Raw genomic sequence first — 12,401 nt, 5'->3', positions numbered from 1 at the left:
TAGAACGCCCATGGAAGATTCAAAACAGCGTATAGTTTACAGCAGAGTGAAACGCTCATTCTCGATACCTGTTGTTGCAGACATGCATGGTACCCTCAGCAATGGCATCCTTGGACGAGGATGACAGTTGGCTTAATCACAGACTCGTGCAAGATAGTGCCCATAACTGAAAGAACGAGCCTGACGTTATCCAGTTATACCATTAGTGGTGAATATCTGGAGCACGCCACAGCGTCAAACTACAGTATCCGATCAAAAGTATCCGGACACTCATTAGTGGGCATTAATATGGGTGTATCCAACCGTCGTCTTTATGGAGGTCTGAACTATGCTGGGGAGACATTCAGTGAGATGTGCGAAGTAATACCGCCGTATTCTTTCTCAAGAGCGGAAACAGCAGCAGTTAGTGATTTTGGTCACTGGGTTCTGGAGAGGATTCGATGTTGTAAATCACACGAAAGAAAAAAAAAAAAGTGGAAATTTGTGATAAGGTCTTATGGGACCAAACTGCAGAGGTCATCGGTCCCTAAGCCTACACACTACTTAATCTAAGTTAAACTAACTTACGCTATGGACAACACATACACCCATGCCCGAGGGAGGTCTCGAGCCGCCGACAGGGGGAGCCGCACAGACCGCGACAAGGCGCCTAAGATCGCGGGGTTACCCCGCGCATCCGAAAGGTATTTCACTGGGCTCAGCTAGCGACTATGGGCAGGCCATTCCATTTCCGGAACGTTACTGTCCATTCACCACTGCCTGCTTCGTAACAGGGTCCAGTGTCATGCAGATACAAACAACTATCCTCTTCGAACTGTTCCTATACTGAACGCAGTACACAATATTGTAAAATGTGTTGACGTCCTTCCGCATTTAGCGTTTTCTTAAGCGCATTGAGGGTACCACAGCCGCACCACGAAAACATCTTCCCGTGTTGTAACACCACCTCCTCTGGTCTTCACTGTTGACACTACACACGATGGCAGGTAACGTTCTCTAGGACTTCGTCAACGCAATTTCTTCCATCGGGTGGTCAGAGGATATAAGTGATTCCACTGGCGTCACTTCTTACACCAGTTAAATCATCGCTTATCACTGACTGCAGAAATGTGTGCCTTTTGAGGAGCTGATCGAGCATTGCACCCCATTCCTTCTGACTCCCCGCCCACAGTCATTGTACTGCCTGGAATGCTGGTAGCATTTTGGATTTTGATTTGATTTTAACAGGGAAGCTAAAACAGCTTAGGTCTAACCCGCCACTGCCCGCACCGAAAGTAAGTTTATTGTGCGATATCGCTCCCTTTATATCTAGTGAAGCCAACCAGTGCCCTTAAATAGTGCAAGGAGTCCCTCTACCAGTTTTTTGTTAGACATAATTTCTTCAGGTCTAGTTGTCCCGAAGATTCTGTATCTTTTACTCTCCAATGCAATGCATTAAAATATTAGGTGTGATGCAGTTTCTTCACCCACATTACACATCCTACATTTAAGGTTCTCTTCGGTTATACCCATTGTGTGTGTAGGTGTTTTTTGAAATTCCCATGGTCGGTCATCAGTCCAGTCATGAGTTTGATCTCTTTCCTGTTCAATCCCAGGATTACAGAGCTTCTTTTAAAACACGGCTTGGCATCATTACCTTACCATGTTTTTGTTTATGGACCTTGGTCCAATATTCTACGTACTGTTTCCTAAGCCAGTTCCGTAGTTCTGATTTGATCATAGCCTTGGTTATTGTCAGGACAGGTTTCGGTCCAATAAATAGAGTTGTTGCTCCCATCCTAGCCAATCTGTCGGCTTGTTCATTGCCACAGATCCCTGAGTGTCCAAGGACCCACAGTAGGTTTACCCTATTGCTTTCCCCGTATCCACCAGAGCCCTATGGGATACTGCAACAACCTTAGATCTTGTTGCAGGAGTTGCCAATAATTTCAGGGCTGCCTGGCTGTGTGAACAGATGTAGATCCTACGATCCTTGTAGCACCTACGCACATGCCCTGGTTGCAGCAATTTCAGCTTTGAATACGGAGGCCAGTTTTGCTATAGAGATGATGCCCTCCAGTCTTGGCTGAACCCCGTACACCCCTGCCCCAACGCCTTGGTCTATTTTCGACACATCAGTGAACCAAACGACGTCCCCCGTACGGTGTCGAACTGTTTTGACCCACTGCTCCCTGGTTCCAGTTATTATATTGTAAGGCTTGTCGAAGCAGTTGGGAGTTATTATATAGTCAGCAGGCGTTTCCCCAGCCATTCCTATATTTACCTCACTCACTATCTTAGTGTGTGATTCTGGATATCCGAATGAAACCCAGTTTTTGCCAGTTTTAAGTCTGTATGCCCGAGCTGCTGCCTCCACCTTAGAGGCATGTCCAGCATGGCTTCCATTCCAGCGGTTGGTGTGCTGCTAATTCCGCCTGTTATGGCTAAGCAGGCCAATCTCTGCACCTTAGCACTTTGGAACTCAAGAATGATTCCTTCCGCTGATTTAATATGATTGTTTTACAATCACCCTCTGCAACACTCGTCGATCCCTGTCCTTCAGTACAAGAGGCCTGTGTGGTCTTGGTTTGGCTGAGGTCGTTCCTTCGCGCTTCCACTTCACAATCAAACCACCAACAGTGGACTTCGATAGCTTTATAAGGGTTGAAATGTTCCTCATGTATTTTTTACTTAGGTGATATTCAATTATACATGCATGTTCGTCGTCACTGAACTGGTCGATCCACTCAGCTGTTAGTGCTTCTTTACTGACAACACAGTGATTCGCATCTCGTGAGATCTGGGGGTCAATTCCGGATTGCAAAGGGGTGTCGGAATACTTTCGATCGGGTAGTGTATTTGAACCCCCTGACTCGATACGATATGAGACAAACTAGTAAAATATGTGAAACCAAATGGAAAAAGTTCAATACATATGTAAAGGAAATGGCACAGAAGACACTAGTCCGACCAGTGTTTGGAATCCTTATCAAGCAGCCATGATAGCATACATGGTATATGGAGAAAATCGAAAAACGCACTGTCAGGATCGTAATAGGTATTCTTGGGTGGATTATGTGGATATATATGAGGAAAGCCCATATTGTTCTCGCAAAACCCTGTTTGTGAAATACAGAGAAAGAGTGTTCGTGGATAACTACGACAGACATGCTGGCACCACAGTATATCTCGCGTAGGGATCGTGGAATTAAGGTGAAAGAAACTAGGGCGCTTACAGACCCATATAGACATTGATTTATTGCTTCTGCAAACTCAATCTGCAGTCTCGATATCTAATGCAGCTTGCATAATACAAATAGTAATTGAGACAGTAATGGAAGTAAGGCACTCTTAAAATCATTATACAGAACTGAATACGCTACTGGCCATTAAAATTGCTACACCACGAAGATGACGTGTTACAGACGCGAAATTTAACCGAAAGGGAGAAGATGCTGTGATATGCAAATGATTACCTTTTCAGAGCATCCACACAAGGTTGGCGCCGGTGGCGACACCTACAACGTGCTGACACGAGGGAAATTTCCAACCGGTTTCTCATACACAAACAGCAGTTGACCGGCGTTGCCTGGTGAAACGTTGTTGTGATGCCTCGTGTAAGGAGGAGAAATGCATATCATCACGTTTCCGACTTTGATAAAGGACGGATTGTAGCCTATCGCGATTGCGGTTTATTGTATCGCGACATTGCTGCTCGCGTTGGTCGAGGTCCAATGACTGTTAGCAGAATATGGAATCGGTGGGTTCAGGAGGGTAATACGGAACGCCATGCTGGATCCCAACGGCCTCGTATACTAGTAGTCGAGATGATAGGCATCTTATCCGCATGGCTGTAACGGATCGTGCCACGTCTCGATCCCTGAGACGACAGATGGGGACTTTTGCAAGACAACAACCATCTGCACGAACAGTTCGACGACTTTTGCAGCAGCATGGACTATCAGCTCGGAGACCGTGGCTGCGGTTACCCTTGACGCTGCATCACAGACAGAAGCGCCTGCTATGTTGTACTCAACGAAGAACCTGGGTGCACGAATGACAAAACGTCATTGTTTCGGATGAATCCAGGTTGTGCTTACAGCATCATGATGGTCGCATCCACAGATTCGATCCCTGCGAAACCCTACATTTCAGCAGGATAATACGCGACCGCATGTTGCAGGTCCTGTATGGGCCTTTCTGGATACAGAAAATGTTCGACTGCTGCCCTGGCCAGCACATTCTCCAGATCTCTCACCAATTAAAAACGTCTGGTCAATGATGTCCGAGCAACTGGCTCCTCACAATACGCCAGTTACTACTCTTGATGAACTGCGGTATCGTGTTGAAGCTGCAGGGGCAGCTGTACCTGTATACGCCATCCAAGCTCTGTTTGACTCAATGCCCGGGCGTATCAAGGTCTTTATTACGGCAGAGGTGGTTGTTCTGGGGACTGATTTCTCAGGATCTAAGCACCCAAATTGCGTGAAAATGAAATCAAATGTCAGTTCTAGTATAATATATTTGTCCAATGAATACCCGTTTATCATCTGCATTTCTTCTCGGTGTAGCTATTTTAATAGCCAGTAGTGTATTTTGCTGCAGCTAGAATAATAGACAAGAAGGACGCATTAGATACCTCCTTCAAAGATATATCAGGATTGTGTTATGTCACTTTCTGCAGGTGTACCGTTCTGTGGAGGAATTATGATCTGGTACTCCTGCAGCAAGAGGTGATCCAGGTGTGAGAATCTCGCACTTTACTAGTTAAGAATTTTAAAAAACCGGAAAAACGGTCAAATGTTTTGTGAAATAATTTGTCTAATAGTGAGAAATAAAACGGATTACAGAAACATGTAAAGTGTCATTAAATGACACTCAGAATCATTTACAACAAATGAGATACGTCAAATGTTTCTCTAATCTGCTTTATTTCTAACTTTTGGACAAATCATTCTACAAAACATTTGACCGTTTTCTTTTATCACACTTTTTTTTTTAACTTTCAAGTTTTGTTGAGAAAGCATGAAATATGACATTTTTCAATATAGATCTCTTGTTCTATTATTATTAACAGTATATAGATCAAGAGAAATCCAAGAAACTTCAATTTGTGCTGGAGTGTGTAATTTATTGTACTTTTCAACATGAAACAAAGAATTTCACTGTTTATATGCCAATCTAACTTTTTATGTCCAAAACCCGTAGGCCCTGAAGAGATAAATTATTTGCCATTACATTTGCATAGCTAGCAGCACTGCTGTTCGTGAAATATTTCGATTTTCTCTCAAATCACTCACTGATTTTTTCTTAATTACTCTGATTACTGTCAAGCAATTGAATGTTTCTTTGCAAAAGTAGGTCTCACGCTGGCCAATTTGATACCACTTTTGTCTATTTCACACTCTTCGTTTAGTTACGAACATTTTGAACTTTTTCAGGTGATGTGTAATGAAATTGTCCATAGTTCAGTTTCTAGGGAGACTTCTTTTCGCTCCGCTCAAACCTTTGGCCGAAAACAAAATAAAACTGCTCGCTATAAGTACACTCTATACTACTACAGTGAGACTATTACTGATGCACTGTGTTTCATTGCCCATTATTCGGTCCACTGCCAAGTCTTTTGGACATGTCCACCACGCCATCAGATTGTTTTTCTGCTGGCACAACGCCCTCACAGTGACGTGGTGCCATCTTCTTACCAATAAAGGCGCTGTTTTCACAATTTGAAATTGTACGTAGAAAAAGACGAAACTAATTTATTATTTATTATTTTAATAAGATTTAACAATATTGGAGCTTTAAATAGTTTTAGACTTAAAAGTAATTAAGAACCGGAGATACTTAAAAATTGCCTATTTATGTGGAGAAGATAGAAATGAGATTATGACATATTATAACTTGATGACATATTACAGCTTTATGGCATGCTATAAATTCGGAAAAATTTTATAAAGCAACATGATCATTGCATTTAAAAAGGAAAAATGTGAGATAATAGCAAAGTACATATATTTTTATTAGAGGTATCTCTACCTAGATGTCACGGAAGTTACATCTTGGCAAATTATCGAACCTATGATACTCGAGGTACAGAATTTATCTTTAATATTCTCTCGAGCAGTACAGAAATATTCTCTCGAGCAGTTTATGTGTACTGGCGGGTATTTGCATTACTCGTACATTACATTTGTTAAGGGTCATGTGTGCTTAACACAGGGTGCAAGCGGTACATTACTTGTGTATCTTTTGACTTTCTTATTTCGATGTCTTGTGTGCATGCTGTTTGTGTTATCTATAAGGTAAAACTTTATCTAAGAATAACGAGTTATATCATTTACATTACAGGTATCACTTTGTCCAGAAATTAAAGGTATTACGCAAAATGTTTCTACATATATTAAAATAATTTATCACAGTTGGTCCATTTCTGCGTTCCTTAACTTGGTCTTATATCTAGATCTGTTTATTAATCTCACTGTCTGTATCTGTTTCACCATCTGACTCTGTTCTGCGTTTCTGTTTGTGTTTGTGTCTGTGTCATTCCAAGCATCCTGTTTCCGTGTTTGTGTATTTGCTCTTATTCATGCATACAATAAACTTCGTGTGAAGTAAACGAGACATTATTGGACGTCATTCAGTATCTACCAATAGTCCGACTGTAGTAGAGTTTGTCCAATATAGTCAAATTCAGTTCGGTGTCGGATGTTTGTGTGAGTCTGTTAGTCTGACATGTTCAGGAGTTAATAGTTCTCCGCATGTCCACATGGGTATTCGGGTGAGACGAAACCGATAGAGGTGTTCCGAGTATGGACCATGGTCCGTACGAGATGCGTGTGTTAGCCTAATTCGCTCCTTGATTTTTGGGAAGAACGTGTTGATGCGTCACCCCTTTTTTGTTGAATCCCATTCTCACTGCCAGGTATCGTTTCGTCTGCGGTTTACTTAGCGCCTTTCTGTGATGTGTTCTCCTATAATTTTAGCTACTTTCTCGTGTCTGCCTTTGTTCAACCAGTATGCCGCTGCTCTTTGACGGAAGGTAACGTCAGCGGGGCACACTCACATCGCCAGGCTTTGTGGCTCCGCCGGTGTTGTGCCGAAGGAACCCATCTTCCTCTGCAGAACAGGTCTTTGATCACATCTCATAATGATTTTGTGTGTCGCAAGCTACTGTCGATACGCCCATTCGCTTGCTGCTGAGCATACTGTGGACTGAAATAGTACGATATGATACGTACGTATTGTCTTTATAGGCAGTCTATATTTTGTAGTATTTAGTCTTGCTAATTTATGCATTATTTTCCTTGCTTTATCGGTAGCAAGTCTGGTATGTTCAGTAAAATTCAGATTCTCGTCAATGTGTAAACCTAGATACCTTGTCACTTGCTGATGTATGCATTATTTTCATCGCTTAATGCGTCGTAAGTGTGATATGTTCGGTGAACTTAACTTTGTCGTCAATGTGAAAACCTAGACATCTTGTCACTCTTTTGCGTTACAAGGATGCGTTATTTAGCTTGATGCTGGGATTTATTTTAAGTTCGTCGTTCAATAGTAAGTACACCGGTTTATTAGCTGCAGTTATTAGGTTATGTTGTTGCACCACTCACTGATGTCTACGATGAGAAGTGCAGTCTTTTGTTCTAAGTGTTACCACTACGAGTAAATTATCAGTGTACGTGACTATCACCTTTGCTCTATCGTCTCTGTCTAGATTGTTTATCAGTGGCAATGCTCCAGAAAACGGGTCCACATGTGGATCCCTGTGGGCATCCTTTGGTGATTTTTCTTGACAAACCTTCGGTGACCTATCGCTATGCGAATAGCGCAGGCAGCCAAATCTTGTCAAACGCGCAAAATATATCAATTAATGTTGCCACCATATCTTTGTCCTGTGTGCTCCTATTTACTGCATCGTCGGTAGACTTGCGCAGTCCGAACCCATACTGATGTGGACCGAGGCCCAGAAGCTGTTTGTGTGACTGTGGTCTGTCACACAGTAGCCTCTCCTGAACTTTGTCTAGTACATTCAGTAGACAGATCAGTCTCTACATTATTTTGTTTCCGTTGAGTCCTTGTCCTCTGTCTTTTACAATCATTGCGTTCTCTGTCTTCCAATAAGAGGGTATTTTTCTTTGCTGTGAAGAGTTGTAAATCCGTCGGATAGCAGTTAATTCCATAAATTATCTGGGAGTACGCATTAGGAGTGATTTAAAATGGAATGATCATATAAAGTTGATCGTCGGTAAAGCAGATGCCAGACTGAGATTCATTGGAAGAATCCTAAGGAAATGCAATCCGACAACAAAGGAAGTAGGTTACAGTACGCTTGTTCGCCCAATGCTTGAATACTGCTCAGCAGTGTGGGATCCGCACCAGGTGGGGTTGATAGAGGAGATAGAGAAGATCCAACGGAGAGCAGCGCGCTTCGTTACAGGATCATTTAGTAATTGCGAAAGCGTTACGGAGATGATAGATAAACTCCAGTGGAAGACTCTGCAGGAGAGACGCTCAGTAGCTCGGTACGGGCTTTTGTTGAAGTTTCGAGAACATACCTTCACCGAAGAGTCAAGCAGTATATTGCTCCCTCCTACGTATATCTCGCGAAGAGACCATGAGGATAAAATCAGAGAGATTAGAGCCCACACAGAAGCATACCGACAGTCCTTCTTTCCACGTACAATACGAGACTGGAATAGAAGGGAGAACCGATAGAGGTACTCAGGGTACCCTCCGCCACACACCGTCAGGTGGCTTGCGGAGTACGGATGTAGATGTAGATGTAGGAGGTGATCTATAATGAAACAATTTTGATGGTTTCTGAGTGGGCTCCATCTGGACCCAGTGACTTTCTGTCTTTGAGTTTCGCAAGTGCAGCGCAACCTACCCATGAGCGAAAGGAGGAATGATTCCTCCATTTATGTACTTAATGCCCATCTGTCCGCGTAGGTATGTGTGGCCGTGTGAAGCGTCATTGTCTGGTAGTAGCTTGTATAGAAGGTACTCTGTCGAGCATCTCTCGTCCTATGTCATTGTACCATCTGGTCACTTTAATGTTAACATTAGGGCTTGTGTTTTAATTCTTTCAGTTTGTATTTCGAAGGTCTCAACCCATAAGTTAGTCTGTAAGTGTCGCCTGAAAAAATGTCGCAACAGTCATAGATTTTTTTTTTAATTCGTCTTTGTATCGTCGTTTGGCTTCAAGGTAATGTTGCAGTCGGACTTGTTTTTCTTCTATTTCTTTTGCTCGTTGGCTCTCGTGAATCCTTCCCTAGATACGTTAACTATGCCGACCACCGTATGCTCCGTTTACCGCCGTTATTGCCTTCTGGGATGAAGCGATTTGAGCTCTAGTAGTAGGTCAGTTAATACAGTACGTGTGCTCTGTAATCAGCTCTTCCTCAGGTGACATGGAATGAATTTCTCCATAATATCTTTTTGTGTCTCACCGTTTGCACTGCTCAGGAGTAATCGTGGATATTGTTGAGTGTACGTGTTTGAGTTTATGTGTGTTGCAGTGTGCTCGCTGTGTTGCTCTGTCATGTACTTGCCAAACATTGATATGTTCGGGTGTTCTGTTTGCTAATGAAATATTTACGTTACTGATACCTCCAGCATTTCCGGGGTATGTCGGGGTTGCCCTGCCTTATCGTGCACAAAAAGGCTTATAACGCAAGTTATTACTTGTCCCTAGACACACTGTTTAGTAGCTCGTGATATATATATATATATAATAGTAAGGTTGACTAGGGTAGGGGACCACTGAATGGAGCATAGTAGTCTCTCAATATATATATTCACTTATGAAATTTGTTATTAACAATCCGAACGAATTCAAAAGTAATAGCAGTGTACATGGCTACAGCACTGGGACAAAGGGTGATCTTCACTACTCAAGGTTAAATCTAACTTTGGCTCAGAAGGGGGTAAATTATGCTGCCACAAAAGTCTTTGGTCACTTACCTAACAGCATCAAAAGTCTGACAGATATCCATATAGCATTTAGAAGGAAATTAAAAGAATTTCTGAATGACAACTCCTTCTACTCATTAAGTGTCTTTTTGGCTATAGTATGTGGGTTATTTCCCCACTTCCCACCCGAAAAAATATTAAGTGTCATGTAATATTTTGTGTAATGTAATATCTTGTATTGACACCTTTTATTCACCTGACACGTTCCACATCATTACGAAGTGTCGTATTCATTATCTATGGAACAAGTACTAATCTAATCTTCCTGATAACTATCAATGCTACGGCCATAAAATGATAGCCAGTCAGAGGCTATGTGGCGGACATCATCATCCGTAAAGGGCTGGCGCAACACTTTTTGAGACCACGGCAATAATTCTGAACAAGCGTGGAGTTTTTGAGAGCGTGTGTGAATCATTTCTTCGACGACGTCAACTTTCTACCGACGGTGAAGCCGGGAATTTCGCGTATTTACTCTAAAAATGCGATTTAGGGAGAAAAAAGAGGTTCAAAATTATATTTATGTTTCCTCTTTCACCATTGTCTTTGTTCACTTTTACTGATCGGCAGTACTTATTTTCTGTACATTATTAAAAATTAAAACAATGTTAGTAAAACTACACCTTACAGTACCACATATGTATTGCCTCAGTGAAATACAGTATACCTTATTATCTTAACGAATAAATGGCTTTAGCGTACTTTTAGCGTAGGTAATTTCGCAGCTAATCTCTACCCAGTGAACATAGAGGAAAATTCGTGTCTAAGTAACCAGCCAGGGCTATGAATTTAAATTTTTTCCCAGTTTTGACTGCTCGGCTGAAATCATCATCTTCTGCTAATTTAATTAAGGACTGCCCTCTTGAGTATAACAGGTATTAAGATGGGGCAAGTTAGCTTAAAGGAGCAGCCCTCTTGGAACGCACGAAAAATAGCTGAGTTTCTTAATATTTCCAAGTAAAAGAAATCGCAGAGCTAAATCTGATCGGTTAGATTAATTCTTTACACTTTTGTCTGCAACAAATCAATTTTGTGTCCACAGTGGATGCTCCCAGCAACCACTACACCAGGTGGAGGGATCCCTTGCAACTGGAACATTCGTCATCGGCGAGAATTCCTGAAGCCGTCCTATTGGACCTGCAAGAAAATAATTTTGTATGTGTCATATTCAATATATTTAGTTCTAACGAAATGGTGACGTGTTGACGTGCCATTTTCTTCGCCCACAAAATATAGACAAAAGCGTGCACCACAAATAGACTTCTGACGATATCGTAAAACGACTATGTACGCTCGTAGAGAATTCGCTCTAGATTTCCGGCGTCAAATTCCGATCAGAATTGTTTTTATCATTCTCAGGTTACGTCTCCCACCAAAATGAAAACTACAGTATCGAGAAAACTTTCTTAATGCTTTGGATTCATTTTTTGTAGGTAAGCTAAACAAACCTGTAGTCAGCGATCCCTGGACAATACAGAAATCCTTCCAAATCCAAAACGATGGCCTCATCCATCTTCTTCGTGGCCATTCTGGTCCTGTGGGCCTCTTTGGCAGCCTTGTCAGCAACTGCTCCGCTCGCACGCTACGCCTTTCGTCCACTTGTAATCAGAGGTTGTAATAGGCTGGTCAGATCTCAAGTTCGAGCATGTTCGTAATTTCCGTAACGCCTGCCAAGCCGCCGTTGAAATTATGTGTTGCCACACTGGCCGGTATATCAACTATTTTTCTCCCCCTGAGAATGGTTTTCACCTTGTAACTTGATAACGGGGTTTCTGGCGAACTTGGATCATACGTTACAGTGAAGTAGACTTCCCGAGGAACTTTTCCGAAGGAGACTACACAATTAAACACAAACACTCCGGCGCGGCCATTGACTGGCTGCTGTTTTACGGCCGAATCTCCACAACAGTCATCACAGCCTACAGTTATTTGGAAAAATGTCGCTGGATTCGATGTAGCTGAAAAAACAGAGACCTTTTGTTTTTGTTCTTTCACAGCCGAGTACGTACCGGACGAAATGGAAATTCCGACAGTAGCTTCAATCGGGCATCGAAATAAATTCAATGGAGACAAGTGAAAGTTTGTGCCAGGCAGTGAGTCAAACCGACATTTCTCGCTTTACGCGACTGTTTTTGCCGTAACCACTTTGGCTATCCGAGCACCCTTTCCGTCCAACCCAAACTACGAGCTTGTCGCACACTACGTACGTAGCGTCTCTTGTCCGTTACTCTTGCTGCTCGCAGACTAGGGCAAACTGCTGCAGGAGTTCGTACGATGAGTTCATCTGCACTAGATGTTCGTTAATTGCCGTCAGGGAGCACTTACTTATATGTCTGATATAGTATGTATGCAGTGGGGAATTTGAGATTGGAGGAGAAGTGTACTCGGTTAGCTGAAGCGCTTAGGTGACCGCTCTCGTAAATTGGGAAATGCGGGTTCAAGTCCCCGTC

This window comes from Schistocerca gregaria, chromosome 2, assembly GCF_023897955.1.
Source record: "Schistocerca gregaria isolate iqSchGreg1 chromosome 2, iqSchGreg1.2, whole genome shotgun sequence".
Taxonomy (NCBI): domain Eukaryota; kingdom Metazoa; phylum Arthropoda; class Insecta; order Orthoptera; family Acrididae; genus Schistocerca; species Schistocerca gregaria.
The sequence above is the reverse complement of the archived record's forward strand: the minus strand, read 5'-3'. Positions refer to the sequence as shown.